Source organism: Tenrec ecaudatus, chromosome 9 (genome assembly GCF_050624435.1).
Source record: "Tenrec ecaudatus isolate mTenEca1 chromosome 9, mTenEca1.hap1, whole genome shotgun sequence".
Lineage (NCBI taxonomy): Eukaryota > Metazoa > Chordata > Mammalia > Afrosoricida > Tenrecidae > Tenrec > Tenrec ecaudatus.
The window spans coordinates 77376592-77394210 of record NC_134538.1 but is presented as its reverse complement, the minus strand read 5'-3'; the positions used below and the strand labels follow the sequence as shown (position 1 = coordinate 77394210).

The 17619-nt window shown below is 49.1% G+C and overlaps 1 protein-coding gene across 1 annotated transcript in view; it reads right to left on the bottom strand.

The window, feature by feature from the left end:
- The window catches only part of NOD1 (nucleotide binding oligomerization domain containing 1), a 68654-nt gene extending 51383 nt beyond the window's left edge, over positions 1 to 17271 (bottom strand). The window contains exon 1 of the mRNA XM_075558220.1: positions 17138 to 17271. The gene's annotated coding sequence lies outside the window, so the exon portion shown is untranslated. The remainder of the gene's footprint in view (positions 1 to 17137) is intronic.
- Positions 17272 to 17619: the final 348 nt, after the last annotated feature.

Here is a 17619-nt window from a genome sequence, read left to right as displayed (position 1 = left end):
CTGTCAGCTGAAAAGAATCTGAGATGAGAAAAGAAACCCCAAGGAAAACATTTCCCAGAATCCATACTGGCACCATGACTCCACTCTTGCAGACACTCGATGGTTATGAATCATTATTCACTCTTCTTTTTTATTATTTAAAAAAAAATAAGTTGCTTTTCGGAAATTGGTGTTGCAACACCAGCAAGAAAAAGATTCCTAACAGATTTGGTGCCAAGCTCACATGGAAGAAGCACACCAGCCGGTGGGGTCATGAGGTGTTGGCGGGACCGAGGAACAGGCATCAGAAGACCCATAACTAACAAACAAACCAAAATAACCAAATTGTTGAGAACAAGGGGGCTCGGAGCAGAGACCCAAAGCCCATCTGTAGATATGGGCCATCCTCTCACAGAGGGGTCTCAGGGAAGGGATGAGTCAGCCAGGTGCAGTAAAGTACCAATGAAGCACACAATAGTCCTCTGGTTCCTTGAGGCTTCCTCACCCCCCACTGCTATTACCCCAGTGCTGCCTTTCACTTTGGGCTAGACCAGAGCACGTGCACAGGTACAGATAAGATATAAGAGCTCATGACACACGCAATCCAGAAACAGGAATGGGAGTAGTGACACCAGAAGGGCAGGGAAAAGGCAGGGAAAGGAGGGGAGGAAGGGGGACATGATCAAAATGAACAACACATAACCGCACTCGCTCCCCTCCAGGGGGACAAACAACAGAAACCATGGGAGAAGGGAGACAGTGGTCGGTGGAAGATATGGAAAGAATAATAATTTATAATCTATCAAGGGGACACAAGGGGGGGAGGGAGAGAAAAAAGAGGAGCTGATATCAAGGACTCAATAGAAAGTAAATGTCTAGAAATGAATTATGGCAACATATGTTCAAATATTATCGATACAATTGAAGTATGGATTGTTGTAAGAATTTTAAGAGTCCCCAATAAAATAATCTTTTAATTTTAAAAAGGTAAAAAAAAAAAAGACCTAGTGCAAGTTTTGGTGATTTTTAATTGGGAACTGGGTGAAGGCTTACAGAGCAGACCAATCATTGTCCACTCAGCAATCCACAGTTTGCTTGTTCTCCTCCACTGCGACCCCTCACTGCAATACCACTCATCCGGCCTCTTCCCTGGGTTGCCTGGGCCCATCCCTCCTCCTCTACCTTCTTTAGCAATGGAGCAGGAGCTAACTCCGAGTTAAAACCAAAAGTCTCTTAAGCAGTGAGTGTTCTGTGGTGGGAACATACTGCGAATATTTCAGCCACTGATGCTGCCTGCATACAGGATAGACAAATGCAAACATTGATCAAACAAAGGCCACATTACTGGTGCCAATCAAGTGATATGGAACCCAGCCCAGTGTCATCAGTCTCTACTTCTAGTTTGAGAGCTCTGCCCCAAGTTTTGGTCACGTCATGAACTTGGAATTCCCAAAGAGGCTCTTTGAACCTTAGAGGCCACAGGAAGAGGTCGGCAGCACAAACAACAGATGGGCTTATAGGAGGTGACTTCATTGACCATCTCCTTGAAGGTCTTCATAGACTTTCCTAGTCTCTCTTTAGAAAACAACATGGTGATGGGATGCTATTAAGTATTTCGGATTCTCCTCCTAGGTACCTGGCAGTATTACATTTCTTGATGCCTTGAATGAAGGGTATAAATGGTTCAAATGTATAGCTGCTCACCCAAATAGCCGGATAGCTCAGTCTACCCAGAGACACCTGGGAAGAGAAGTCTGGAAATCTGTAAAAATAAGGAAATAAAAACCCAACTGTTGAGTACCCTGTGGAACGCTGTTCAATTCTGACACCGTGAGGTCGCCATGACTTGGAGTCACCTCAATGGCAACTGGTTTTGCACTTGGAAAGTGTGTGCTTTGACTCGGGAAACGTGAGCAGAGGAGGCAGGGTTGCTTGGAACTGGAAGCGCTGGGCACCAGAACAGACTACCACTTGCTCTTATGCAAGTTCAAGGTGAAGAGGAAGAAACAAGTCTGTAAGAGTCTATATTTGACTTTGAGTCTACCCCACCTGAAGTCCAAGAGCACCACCACAACAGACTTGACACATTGAACACCAATGACAAAGACCTGATGAGCTGCGGGGTGACCTCAAGAGCATCACACATGAAGAAGGGAAGGGTCAAAATGGATGTGAGGAGAGACTCTGAAACTTAGCATTTCGGTCTAGAGTGGCTAAAGCAAACGGGAACGATGACGTGAAAGGCTGAACAGGTTTCATCGGTCAGCTCCATAAGCCAAGTCTAACATCTGCGAAGCCCTGGGGTTAGAAAGCCAAAATGGGAGAACATGTTCAGCACATCGCCAGCTGAACAGACTGAAGAAAATATCCAAGCCTCAGGTTACAATACTGAAGGATGCTGTGGGCCAAATACTGAGCCACACGGGTAGGATCGAAAGAGAATGGACCGAGTCCACTGTCACTGAACCAAAAAGAGCTGGTCGCCCTCAGCGATGCCAAGAGGTAGCACAGGCACAAGATCCAAGGATGCTGAAGAGAGAAGTGCAAGCTGCGTGGAAGGTGCTAGCAGGAAAACACGGCTCCGGGGATGAAGAGAAAACCAATGGAAATGTCTCCAAACGTGGCTGAAGCATGGGACGCACGTGCTCATCTAGGCCAAGAAACTTGGAAGACAGCTGCCTGGTCAGCTGACTGGAAGAGATCCATATATGTGCTCATTCCAAAGAAAGGCGACAATGCCATTAATAGCGCAGGCAAATTTTACTGAAGATAATTTTTAAAATGGTTGCAGCAGTAACATTTCTGGAGTGGCCAGAAATTCAAGCAAGAATCAGAAGAAGATGTGGCACAGAGGACTATCCTGGCTGATGACAGATGGCTCTGGGCTGAAGCAGAGAGTACCGGAAAGATGTTCACTCGCGCTGTATTGACTATGCCAAGACATTTCGCTGTGTGGGTCATAACAGTGGACTGAGTTGAGAAAACCAGGAATTTGAACACTTACTTGTGCTCATGGGGAAGCTGTGCGTGGAGCAAGAAGCAGTCTTCAAAGAGAACAAGAGGACACTGCGTGGCTTGAAATCAAGAAGGGTGTGCATCCGGGTTGAGTCCTTTCACCACACTTACTCAATTTGTATGCTGAGCAAATCATCTGAGACATGAAGAACTAGGCGTTGGGATTGGAAGAAGGCTTTGGAAGAAGATGACAATCTTGCTGAAAACAAGGAGACCTTGAAGCACATGCTGATGAAAAGGAAGGATTGCAGATTTTAGTATGGTTTACAACTCAATATTTAAAAAAATCTCACAACTGGACAAATAGACAACATCATGACAAATGGAGATAAAAATCACATTGTCAAGCACTTAATCTTGCTCAGATCCACAATCAAGGTTCATGGAAGCAGCAGTCAAGCAATTACACAAGTTATTGCATGGGGAAAATCTGCTACACAAGATATCTTTAAAGTGTGATGAGCAAGGATGTCACCTTGAGGACGAAGGTGAGAATTGGACACTGAATGAGGAAGGCCGGAGAGGAATGGACGCAGTTGAATGGTGGTGCTGGCGAAGACTATTGAAAGGACCGTGGAGAGCCAGGAGAACAGACCAATCTGTCTTGGAAGAAGGATAGCGAGAATGCTCCTGAGACATAAGCATTCTTAGACTCTCTTGTTGTCAGAAGAGACCAGCTCCTGGAAGAGGACGTCATGCTCAATAACGTAGGTCAATGAAAAAGAGGAAGACCATCAGCGAGATAGGTTGACACAGCGGCTGCAGCAATGGGTTCAACCAACGAGAGTGAAGATGGCGCAGGACTGGTCGCTGTTTCCTTCTGTTGTACGTAGGGTCACTCTGAGTTGGAGTCAAGACACAGCACCCGACAACAACAACATTGCTAAAGAGTACCTAGGCTACTGTTGCTTGACATGGAGACAGCTTTGACCCACGGCTACCCCAGCTCTGCACCATCCCCACAAAGGGTTGCAGATTAGACCATTGCCAAGCACCCGGTGGACCTGCAGGCCTTTCTTCTTAATCCATCTTTATCAAGAGGCTCTGCTGAAACGTCTTCAGCCTCGGGAAAACATGTAAATCTCCACAGACAGATTAGCTCAGTGGTGGGTGCACCGCCCTGGGACTGAATCCAGGTCTCCTTCATGGAGGGCAAGGATTCTACCTCTGAGCCATCACTGCCCCAACTCCGGCAATGCTCATGCGTAGCTCTACCCCAGCCACAGCCTTCCATGCACAGCATGGACTTTGAAAGCATCAAACAGTCAGTCATTGTCATGAATCTGTTGAATTAAGATTTAAGATAAGAAAAAAAAATAAAGCCACGGTTCCTTACCTACTCAACGTAGGTACCTGCCAACCTTAGAGCTGCTATTACCCAGATTGCAAAATGCCAGTTGGCATAGGCCCTGCCGGCCCTGATCAGAAGCCACAGCCTGACTTGAGCACTTGTCCCCGTGGGCATTAAGGGCCATACCTGGATTCTCCTCTGGAAGACGACTTCTCTCAGGAATAGTCCTATTGGCAAACAGAATCCATAGCCATCTCAGACGACTTGGACCAGGGAGGAGGATAGTGATGGTGCGTTTGTTGACGCGATCGCTTGGCTATCCAGAGCTAAAATGATGACGTATCGCCACGCCAATCCTCAACTTGCCCTACAAGGAGGTGGGTGGACTCCCGTGTCCCAATAGCAATCTATCAGAACTCAAATACAAGACACATTTAGGTGCTTGTCCTGTGGCAGAGGTCGACAAACTTTGGAGATGGAAGAGCCAATCCTGTCACCACAATTAAAAAATCACTCGAGAGCCATAAACCTATTTTACAAATATCCATTACATGAAACTATGATCATTGTTGTACGTACCGAAAGAGCCGCATATGGTTTGCAAGCTGCAGCTGGCTGACCCCTGTTCTATGGAGTTGCACAGAGAACAGACAGAATGGGTCAAATTGAGTCCTAACTTCCCTGTTGCATAATCCAGAAAAAAAACAGTAACTGAAATGAACTTCTGGACAATGGAAAATTGACGCGATGCCAACCACCATTCTCTCTTTACAGAATCGACCTGGCACCTAACCCCATGTGGGCTTTTTGTTGTTGCATTCAGATTTCGTTTCGATTTCTTAAGAAATTTCGCCCAGAAAACAAGCCAGTCCTCCTTGCAATCCCAGAAAACTCTCTGGAGGAAATCTAGCAGCTAGGAGGAAGCGGCAGCTCTTGTGTGAAGCTTTTCAACTCCATTCAAGCTTATTTACTTGAAGTATCTGGAAGCACTTAATCCCTCCAAAGTTTCAAGATCCAAAAGGGAGCCAGTCCCTGCCCCTCTCTCCCTCTCCCACAAAGGATCCACGGGGGTGGGGTGGGGAGGTGGGAGGGTGTTCAAACCCCAGACACCGCCACCTGCCTAGCAGGAAAGCCATGCGGACACAGGCCAGCTGAGCACTGGAGAGGGATCAGGGGGACCAGAAGAGCAGGATGGAATGCAGACATCTTCCCAGCAGCCCAGGGGGTGTTCTGGGAAGTCAAAAGCCCCACCCTGCAGGCTACAGAGCCAGGCATCCCTGTTCAAAGGGCAGACTCCTCCCTTCTCGGCTGGAACCGTGGACTTCTGCAGCGGTAGAGAAGGTGGCCAACTCATTCATTTTTTAAACTGCCATCCAACCGAGCCACACAGAGCCACAAATGGGAGTAGAAAGCCTCATCTTTCTTCGGCAGAGCAGCTGGTGGTTTCCAACTGCTGGCTTGAAGGAGAAATGGAGCCCTTGGGCAGGGGGAGGAGCTTGCTTGAAGGTAGAGCCTAGAGTAACTGGAGCAGAACCCAGGTCTGGTGGCACCAAGTTCAAATGCTGCTTTTGCCTTCCTCCAGCTCGACCAGTGTCAGCTCCTTCCCCCAGAGGGACTGAACACTGCCAGAATGTCCAAGGGGCGGCCCCCAGCCCCTTTCTGCCCTTCCCCAGGCCCGTCTCTCCACTGATGCAGCCCTTTGATTCCTGAAGGCATCATTCTCTCTTCATGGTGGGCAGAGTGGGTTAAATGATGGGCTTCTAACCACAAGGTCAGCAGTTCACAACCACCAGCACTGCTCTGTTGAAGATGAGGCTTTCGACTCCTGTAAAGAGTTACAGTCTCGAAAACCCACAGGGTCAATTCTGCCCTGTTCTATAGGGTCGCACTGAATCAGAATCGACTAGATGGCCGTTGGTTTTAAAAAGTTTGTAGATTGAGAGTGTAGGTGAGGAGTCAAGACTCCAAAGCTACAGTGGGAACCATAATGGGTTCAGATCTAACAATTATGAAGCCGGCATCTCATCGGCAGTGTTTCGGTTGTCGCTATGAGTTGGAACCAACTTGATGACACCTAACAATAATTAGCCTGAAAGTTTGGCACTTTAAATCCATGGAACGATCCCACTGAAGAAAGACTTGGCAGTCAGTTTCCATAGAGATTACACTCAAGAAAATCCTCTTGTGTTAGACAGGATTGACTAGAGAAGCAAATCCAGAGGCATACATAGAGATATAAGAAAGAGCTTTACATCAAAGAGTAATTATGTATTAAGAAAACATCCCAGTCCAGACCAGATCAAGTCCATAAGTCCGATATTAGCCCATAAGTCCAATACTAGCCCTCAAATCCTTCTTCAGACTCACTCAGTCACATTGCAATGGTGCAAAAATGCAGGAAGATCACAGGCCGGTGGGTGCAAAGTCTTGTGGATCCAGTGTTGGTGGAAGCATCTCAGCGCTGGCACCAGTCACCGCATGGCTCCTCCAGCTCTCCAAGCGTGGCTTCACCCAGCTTGTCAACAGGAAGACCCGGGAGGGAGAGTGTGTGTGTGGCAGAAAGGGAGGAAGCTCCCAGAATCCTCATGAGAAGGCCACGCCCATAAGGAGGCATCATCAGACTGACGTGATTGACCGGCTAGACCCCACCCTACACGTCTTTATCAAGGTGGCATGAAATATGTAACTACCACACCTATGAAAAACAGAAGAGAACACCCTTGGAGTGGCCCACCCGTACCATGTGGGCTTGCCATGAGTCAGTACCACTCGTGGGGGTTACGGCTTTATATTTGCTGCTGTCTGAAAGTGTTTCACCTGAACGCAGCCCTCCATTTCCAAAGCTCAGTCTGCACCTACCACCGCATGCTATGTGGCCATATCCCAGAGTGTCTTATGGGGCCCATATGTGATTGTGCACCGGCATGTCCTGCTTTGATAAACAACACCCCCCCACCCCCACCCCCACCCCCACCCCCACCCCCAACGTCCTGCTTTGTATTCCTCGCTGCAAAGCTCTCTTCGTGAAAGGGAGCCACACACTCTATTCCCGGAACTCGGAAAGCAGGTGTAAGTGGTCCTGCTGAAGTGAGGGCTGCAGAAGTGGCCGATCCGGAAGGCGGGGGAACATGAAGGGCTGACACGCAGCGTGTCTGGGGTTTCTCAAGTGAAAGACTTTCCACAAAACCAAAACATATTAGTCAACCACAGAGGTTTGAGTTGGAACCTGGCCTGGAGCAAATAAACCCTTTACTGATCGCCAGCCAAATGCTTACTGACTTTTATTAACCCCACTGGAGGATGTCTGCCTGGTCTGCACGTGCCTGGGACTCAAACCTCCCACAAGCTCGACGGGAGAAGATCTGGGAAGTGGGGCGAGTGGCCCCAAAGGGTGTGCAGAGATTGAGAAGAAGCCACTGTGCCGGCTCATAGTAACCCTAGATAAGCATCGTGGGACTAGACATCTTTATGGGAGCAGACAGCCTCATCTTTCCTCCTTAGAGCAGCTGGTGTGTGTGAACTGCCGACCTTAAGGTGAGCAGTCCAAGGTCTAACCCACAGCACCACCAGCATTGAGAAGAAGGCAGAACAGGAAACCTGTCCTCCAAGGAGCTTGTACCTCCAACCCCCATACCAGTGAGGGCCTGTCTCACAGGGAAGACCCACAGGACTGGCCAAGAGATACCTGCTGGGCACTCCCTCTCCCTCTGTCCACTTCATGCACCTCTGGGATGTGAGGAGACACGACACGGGGCACAAGTGGGAGGGGCCCATGCTATTACTGTTACTGGTTGTCATCGGGGAGAGCCTGACTTATGGGGGCCATGTGCCTGCAGAACAGAACAAACCACTCCACAGTTTAGGATCCAGTCACCAGGTGTGTCCTCCAATGTCCCTCCAGTGGGTTGTGACTGCCCACCTGTAATAGTTGGACACGAGGCCATCAGTGCCACTCGGGGACTCCTGGGCCCATGCAGACAACCCAGAACAAGCTGGTATGCCAGGGCAAGCTCTGGTCCTTTACAGTGGGGGCTCTTTCTGAGATCTGAAAGCTCCAAATTAGAGTGTGTTGTTGTTTTAAATATATGTTTTGCCAAACCTGGTGCCTTTCTATTTGTCTGCAAAGTCCACGTTGTCAAAGGATGAAGGAAAGATCCCTGGGACTTTGGGCCTAAGCCAAGGGAGATGAGCAGACTCCGGTGAGTCAACTAATTGGGCACCAGGTCCCCTTGACCCCTTGCTATTCCCTGCACTTTGTGCCCAAGGCCTCCGATGCTTGAGGGCCACGCTCTCAACTTCCTTCCATGCTCAGGGTCTCTGTTCCTATTTCCAAGGCACCAATAGGAATTGAATCTTCCCCGAGTCCATCCAGCTCCTGGTGAAGGAATTTATGTTCACTGCTTGACAATGGATGGATGTATAGATTGTGATAAGAGTTGTATGAGCCCCCAATAAAATGATTTTTAAAAAGACCACAGGTAAACAGCTCTCTGGTATTAGCTGTGGTTAACCAAGGTCTCTCTGGTTTCAATAATGACAACTGTTGTCGCATGTTTTCTTCAGCACCCAGCTTGAGTTTCTAGCAGTTCACATCCATTCCAAAGAAAGGTGATCCAACAGAACGGGGAGACTGGTATTATTAATATCACATGTAATTAAAGTGTTGCTGAAGATAACTAACAAGCAGTTCCAGCAGTATGTGCAGCCTAGCATTTATCCCACGGTGGCACCAAGACCCATTCAGTACAAACTCCCCAAAACAAACTCACTGTCCTCGAGTCCATTCTGACCCAGAGTGACCATCTATAGGGTTTCCAAGATGGTACATCTTTATGGGCACAGACAGCCTCATCTTTCTTCCAAGGAGTGACTGATGGGCTTGAACTGCTGACCTTGTGGTTAGCAGCCCACCGCCTATAAGGACAAGGAGCTATGAATTATTTATCTCATTATTAATGATAAGGAAAAGAAGGGGTAAAGCTGCTCATGTTCCCCACTGTGCTTTAGAGTAAAATTCCTCATCCTCGGGGGTGCAGTTGACGGCTACCTGAGTGGTCTGTGGTTCACAGACACTCTGCAGAAGGAAGATGTGGTGGCCTGCTTCCATAAAGATTGACAGTCTGGGAAACTATACGGGGTAGACCTACTCTGTCCGACAGGGTCATTGCGAGTCAGAATTGCCAACAGTGGGCTTTTGGATTACCCAGTCCAGAAGAGGCCTTGGTGGCGGGGCTGCTAACTGTTAGCAGTTCAAATTTACCCACCAGCTCAGCAGGGAACACCCCTGGTGATCTACTCCTATAAAGAAATCATTTACAGGGTCACTGCATGGGATGAGGATGGCCCTCGGTGACAGACAGGAAGGTCCTCCACACAGTGGCCCCACAATGGGCTCAGGCATAGGAACAATTGTGAAGGGGGCACAGGACCGTTGTGCATTGGTCACTGTGGTCAGAACTGACTGGACGGTACCTAAGAACCCATGTGATGAACTCCTGGGAGGCCCTGGTACACATTCGCTGAAATAGTCTCAAACTCAGGTGGTGAGCACTGTACAGGGGGTTTTAGCAACTGTGCTCAGGCAGGATGGAATGTAGCATCATGGAAAGTGATTTCCCTACAGACCCGATATGAATTTACTTCAAACTTTTCATATTTTCTACTTTCTATTAGACTGAGGTCTCTATCGGTTTTGAATGGCCATTGTTGATGGATCCTTGCTTGGTGTAAGCTCTAGTCTTCTACGGTTTACCTGTAAAGGGAAACTGGGATTGATGGAAATACGAGGATAATAATGGGATTGATGATTACCTCGGGACACAGAAGGAGAAGGAAGAGAAAGGGGAGAGTGAGCATCGATGTAATAAAGACGGAGGGGGGAGAAATTACAAAATCATTCGTGGCAATAGGATCCAACCATTGAATTGAATGATGTGTAAATTACACTTCAAAATAAAAAAAGAAATACAGCCCAGTGGGAAGGCAGGTCTCGCTGGGTCCCTGAGAGTCAGAATGGGCTGAGAGCACCCAGCACCATGCAGTTCGGGAGGTGTTCTGCTTGGTCTGCCTCCTCCCTGGGCTCTCTGCCTCATTATGACCTATCTCTCGGCCACTCTACTTGCCGGCCTCGTTCTTTTCTGCTTTGGGTCTTCCCTGCATCAAGCCCACTCTGACTCCTAGTGCCCAGGTCCTGGTTGAGAGGCCTCTTGCTTGTAGAGCCTCCTGGACTCCCAGCCCTCTAGTGGGGCTTCTCTGATACTCTCTCGTGCACACCCCACTGGCTTGAAGCACTCAACATAGTGTAGGATTGTGCTTATTCCCACTCCCACTCCCATGCTCCCATGAGAGACTCCCTTTGGGCAAGGGGCTGGGTCTGTTTTAGTCACTGTTGTGTTTCAAAGGGTTCCACTCCTGGGCCCAGCAAAGTTGTCCAATAGCATTTGAAGCATCCGTGTGTAGGAGCATTGGGGCCAGAGCAAGCAGGAGCTACAAATAGCATTTTAACAGCCTTCAACACCTGGGCCAGGGAGCCAGCAAAGCACTTTGCACCCAGGAGAAAGCCCAAAGCAATTACCACCTCATTATCAGAGATGTTAATGCACTCAATTGAGAATTGTCCTTTCTGCTCCCAGCCCCACCCTCCCCACTCATTGCTTGGGCTCTGGCCTCGGCCTCGGCCTCACAGAAGCAGCAAAGGGCCACTGGGACAGAGAGGAGGATGAGTGAGGGATTCTTAAAAAGGTAGTTCCAGAGAGGAGGTCACACATAGATCTCCAGGATCGGTTCTCCCTTTCTACACCCCCTTCCCTCCTGGTGTACCGCTGGTGTTGAGGGGTTTGTCCGTCCTAGATTCCCTGTGTTTCCAGATCCCTATTGCACCGCTGTACATCCTCTGGTATAACCAGGTCCGCAAGGTAGAATTGGGGTCACGCGGGCAGTGTAAGATAAGATAAAATAATTATTTATAAACTATTAAGGGACCAGGGGGAAGAGGGAAGCGGGGAGGGTGGGGGAGGGGGAAAATAAGGAAACCGAGCTGATTCCAGGAACCCAAGTGGAAGGCGAATTTTGAGAATGACGAGTGCAACGAATGTATAAGGGTGCTTTACTCAATTGATGTATGTATGGATTGTGATAAGAGTTGTATGAGCCCCAATAAAAAGATTTATTAATTTTTAAAAAAAAGGTAGTTCCCTCGGCACTGGATGCCCCACTCCCCAATGAATGAGGTTTTGCTTTGCGTGTGTGTGTTGAAAACGATTGTGCTGCTTGTTAGGTGCCATGGATCTGAGTTTGGACTCACCGCGACCCCTTGTGGCAGACAGAAATGCCTGCTCCCTTACGCCTTTACCTGTGGAGACCTGGTGCATTGAAGCCACCAACCGACTTCTTAGGCCCATTGAAACTGCTGTGCCGCCACTCCTCGTGGTGGAAATACACGAAACAAAGCCTACAGCTCCTCACCAACTTCTGCACGGACAATTCTGTGACATGGAGTCTCTTGTTCACCTGGTACAGCCATTCCCTGTCTCCTTTCCCAGTGGCCCAACCATACCAACGTACAAAATTCTCTCTCTCACCAAATGAACACGATCGATGGAATTAACGTGTGCCCCACAGGGAGGATGTAGCACGTTTCTCTATCACAAGATGACCACAATGCTTCTAAAAGGAACCAGAGGCGCACAGCGCCAGCCAGGAACGGGGACAGAGAAAGAGGGGCCAGCAGTAAGGGTCAGTCTGTGGGGATAGAGATTAGGAGTGGCCATCAGGGACAGTTGAGAATCATGGTTTGTTAATTGGTTACACCGAGTGGTACAAGAAAAGAAAAAAAAAAAGTGCTGCGTTTCTAAGAACTATCAAAGAAAGACCAGCCATGGAAAACGATAGAGCGCAGTTCTAATCGGAGACACACGAGGTGCCCATGAGTCAGAAGCAACGCAGCAGCGTTATAGTGTCAAAGACAAAAGGAGATCGATATCAGGGTCCAGGTAGCTGTTCAATGACCACCAAACTTCGGTAGAGTCTTATCTTAGTAAAACATAAAATTCACGACATTATACAATATGCATTGTTATGGTGGCACAAACGGTTAAGCTCAGCTGCGAACCGAAAGGTCAATGGTTCAAATCCACTAGCGGCTCTGCAGGAGACAAGACTTGGTAGCTGAGACAACAGACGTCTGCGGTGAGTTAAAATGCACTTGATGGCAGCGAACAACATTAGATCAGGGGTCCTGGTGGTGTCATGGTTACACGTGGGGCTGCGATCTGCATGGTCAGCAGTTCAAAACCACAGCAGCTCCTCAGGAGGAAGACTGGCTTTCTACTCCATTAAACAGTGAGTCTCAGAAGCCCACAGGGGGGCGCTATGAGTCAGCATTGGTTCGTGGGCAGTGAGTTTGGTTTGGTAACATTAGATCAGCTAGTCCAAGCGACGGTTAATGTTCGGAAGACACACATCTGGGAGGGAACACTCTCACTTTTGCCTCACAAATAACTCTTGGGGAGCCCGACAAGGGGCAGGGGCACTGCAGCTCATCAGAGATGGCGAGCAGGGCAGCCGAGTCTGAGCACCACTAAGGGACATGGACACGGTTTCAAATCCAGGCTGCAGAATGTACTGCCAATTGGCTGGTTCTCCCATCTCAGTTATCTCGACTGTAATGGGGGAAAGGATAATTACCTTGCAGGGTTGTTGGGAGGGTGAAATTACTTAAAACCCTTAGACTAGTGTATACTAAAAACAAGCACCCCGCCATCGATTTATGGAAACAAGCGGCCACCTAGCTGAGAAGCAGCAAAGCCCACATGGAAGAAGCACAACAGCCTGTGTGACCATGAGGTGCCAATGGGATCAGGTATCAGGCATCAAAGACCCAAAATAAAAAATCTTATCAATGTGAATGAGGGGGAGGGTAGAGTGGAGACCCAAAACCCATCTGTAGATAATTGGACATCCCCTTACAGAAAGGTCTTAAGGAAGAGATGAGCCAGTCAGGGTGCCGTATAGCACTGATGAAACATACAACTTTCCTCTAGTTTTTTAATGCTTCCTCTCCCCCACTATCATAATCCCAATTCTACCATACAAATCCAGCTAGACCAGAGCAGGTCCAGATAAGAGCTGGAAACACAGGGAATCCAGGGCAGATAAACCCCTCAGGACCAATACTGACAGTAGCAATAACAGGAGGGGGAGGGGAAGGTGTGGGGAGATAAGGGGAACCGATCACAACAGAAAAGTGGGAGAAGGGAGACATCAGTCAGTGTAAGACATGAAAAAATAATTTATAACTTATCAAGCATTCATGAGGGAGGGGGGTAGGGGAATGAGGAACTGATACCAAGGGCTCAAGTAGAAAGAAAATCATGATGGCAACAAATGTACAAATGTGCTTGACACAATGGATGGATGTATATACATGATATATGTGATAAGAGCTGTATGAGCCCCCCATAAAATGATTTTTTTAAACGGTGCTGGCAAAATTGGATTTCCACCTGCAGAAGAATGAACCAGCTCCCAAACCTCACCCAATAAACAAAAGCAAACTCAAGGTTAATTAAGGACCCAAATGTAAGCTGTATAACTGTAAAGATCATCATAAAAGATGGGGATAAATTTAGGGACCCTTACACATGGCAGAAGAGGAGCCTTGGTGGTGTAGTGCTTAGGCTGCTCATAGCAAGGTCAGGAGTTTGAGACTACCAGTCGCTCTGAAGGAGAAAGATGGGCCTTTCTAATCTTGTAAATAGTTATAGTCTCGGAAACTCATGGGGGCAGCTCCAACCTGTGCCATAGGGTCACTGTGATCTGACATCGACTCGATGGCAGTGCTTTTTTCCTGTTGATCCATGGCATAAACACACTACCAACCCTAACAAAAAGCACACACAGAGCAGGAGGCAAAATCGATGACTGGGAACTCCTAAAATGCATCCAAAGACTAAAACGAGAACCCACAGAGTTGGGGGGAAATCATATTTTGCAATGATACATTGGACGAGAGACTGATCTCTAAAATGTATAGAAAATGGCAACACCTAAACAAGAAAATAAAAAGGAAGAATCTAATTTTTTCAAGGGGCAAAGGACATGAACAGACAATTCACCAAAGAAGACATATAGGCAACCAGCAACGTGAAGCAGTGCTCTCAATCACATGCCACAGATCAAAACGATGATGAGCTATCACCTCACACCAGCATAGATAACAGAGTTCAAAGAAAGAGACAACAACCAATGCTGGAGACGGGGTGGAGACATCCACTGGGTGGGCTGTAAAATGGTCAGCCACGGTGGAAAGTGGTATGGCGCTCCCTCCACCAAATCCCTTCCTGTGGTCTTTTCCTCAAAGAAATAAGAACAGGACTGCAAGCAGATGTCGCGCACCCATGCTCAGGCAGCACTATTCATTATGGCAAGATGGAAACAGCCTAAATGCCCAGTGGAGGAGTGATCGATCAACATAGGTGCATGCGCACAAAGGATACACAGGCGTTAGCTAAGGCCATATTCTACAAGTAGAAGGGGGAGGAGAAGTGGGGGGGGGAGAAGGGGGGAGGAGAAGGGGGGGAGGAGAAGGGGGGGAGGAGAAGGGGGGGACATAGCAAGCTATTGGGAGGCTTGAAAATTTGTTTAAATTGCTGACTGTGAACATGATGATCGGAAACAAATCCCACCCAATTAATAATAAAAAGTGGGGGAAACAGAGGCTACAGAGGATTAAGTAAGTTATTCCTCCACAACTGCACAGCGAGGGGATGCTAAGACGGGCCAAAGAATCACCCATAGCTTCATTGCTAGCTTCATAATGACCGTCCACTGGAAGCCAGGTGCTGTACTCAACACCCGATATAGAGAATAATAAAATTCTCAAAGCAGCCTTATCAGGAAAGAGTGATTATACCGCTCTTCCAAAGGAGGAAATCAGAGGCTGGGCGAGATGAATGATCTTGGCCAAGGCCACAAAGATAAGGTACAAAGGAAGAGCTTGACCCCAGTTCTGACAAGCACATGGCTTTTTACAAACCATCTTTTAAATTTTATTTCTCTGACCAGGAATAACCTGGCTGGTACTAACAAACTGCAGTTTGGGTGAAAGGTTACAGAGCATCTGAGCTTCCCCTTCAACCATGTATACATGTTTTGTTTCAGGACATTGGTCACCCATTCTTCCTGGGGCTCTCTGTGTCTGTCTGTTCTTCATTTTGTCTCTTCGTGTCTTCTGAGCTTTTCTTTGGGGGGAATTCTGCCCTTTGGGGCATCACATACGGTTTGTGTTGGTTATATTGAGGCGGGCATTCCTCATTGGCTTTTTCCCAGGTGAGCCTTGCCTGGCCGATGTTTCTGACAGCTCTAACAACTCCACTTGAAACCACCAGCATGCCCAATTCCATGTAAATATAAGCACTAGCCTTGGAAATGGAGTCCAAGATGAAGGAATCTTTTTTCCCGATGGTAAACATGAACAGATCCTCAACGCAAGGCCCAGCCTTCTCTTTCTAGAAACGTGCACTGCATTCTTTCTAGAAGGTTCGGTTTAGCATCAGAGGCAGCAATTTGGGAATGGATTGCAATGAATCTGTCAGATGTTTTCAGTCATTCGACCTTTTGACTTCTAAGGAATTAGAAAAACAAACTATTCTCCCAATCAAGCCATCTGTGAATAGCTCTTTGGACGTTTAAAAGGTATTTCTCTTAGTTATACATGGCTGCCTTGCCTACCCAGCTCAAATAAGGCTTTGGAAATATTTACCAAGTCACTACATTCTCCCAGCTCTGCCGAGGACACCATGTGTGCATGCCAGCATTCTGAAGACACTGGGTGCTGCTGCCACCATCAAACCCAGTCCAACTGTTCTCAGTGCTATTGGCAGTCTGGTCCCCTAAGCTGTCATACTCACTGTGACAGCCTCAGAAACCCAGAGGGGCCGTTCTATGCTGTCCCACAGGGTCACGATGAGTCAGAACCAGCTAGATGGAGGTCAGTTTGGAGTTTGGGGCCCCTTGCCCCATCACCCCATCTACACAGGCCTGTGAGATCAACCGGCTCCAGAATTGTCCGTAGGTCACTGTCTTTGGACGTGGCACACCTTACATGCAGGGACGCTCAGAAACGGGGCATGCATACCCTCTAGCTTCACCCTTAGATAGTGAGGCCGGATGGGCCAAGCCCTGCTTTCACGGGTTCCCCTTAACTTACCGTAATTTCACTGAGCCACAAGGGAGGCATTTCCCAGCATGCAGAAACAACCAGGCATGATGTCCTAACGCGCCTTCCCTTGGGTTTCGCACAGTGCCAAAAACTGTGAGCATATCTGAAATTCTTTTTGAACACCCTGCCGCCCTGCCAAACATTGTTTGCTTCCTGTAAAGCTGCCAGGTCCAGAGCTGGAGGCAGGAACGGCCTGTCGTCTCAATCAAGACCCCCACCCCCACCCGGCCTTTCCACCTTCTCCCAGTGGCCACCCTCGGATTGCTGGTCCCCAAAGCGGCGGCACAATGGGGGTCACGGGGTGGGTTTCAAATCATTCAGAGGCCTGGGTCCCCACCCATCCCGGTAGGACCAGGTAGGGGCTGCAGGTGGACATGGGATGTCAAAAGCATCCTTGGTGAGTCTAAGGGGCACCCAGGATTGAGAGACCCGGCGTTAAACCAGAGGGACAAACAACGTCAGCCTTCCGAGCCATCTGGCTGCAATTCTCACGCTGCCCAGTTGCGCTGCCGCATCCCACCCGAGCTGTCCCAGGACAGCCGGCGCTGCCGCGCGATCCTGCCCCCACCCCGCGCCCCAAGACCCCAGAGTTTGCCCAGAGGGAACCCCCACCCCTTGGCGCTGCGACTTACTTGGCCACCAAGTCTGCAGGGTGGCTGGAACGGGCGCGGGCGCGGGAGCGGGAGCGCGCCCGGCGAGGGCAGGGCGCGGGCGGCTTCCTAGCTGTCCCGGAACGGGAACTGGCGGCCGCGCCCCTCGGCCACCAGTTCCCAGGCCCGGCGGGCGGCGCCCAGGAAGGTGGCTCCGCCGCCCCCGGGGCCGGGCCGGGGGTGGGGGGAGGGAGGGAGGTCGCATGCTACAGCGGGTAAATAGGCCCAGGGTTCGCTCAAGTGTGACATTTTGGGGAGCCCAGTGGGAACTGGTCCTGCCAGTTACACCACGGCCTCAGCAAGCGTCTCCCCCAAAGTGCCTGCAACCAGAGCCAAGGCTTGACTCCTCACCAGCGCCCTGGGGACGTGACACATGACACACACCCCCGCCGCACCCCCCACTGGCACAACTCACGGGAGACCCTGCAGAAGGGCCCCGTTTGAAGGTGAACCGCCCCGTTTGA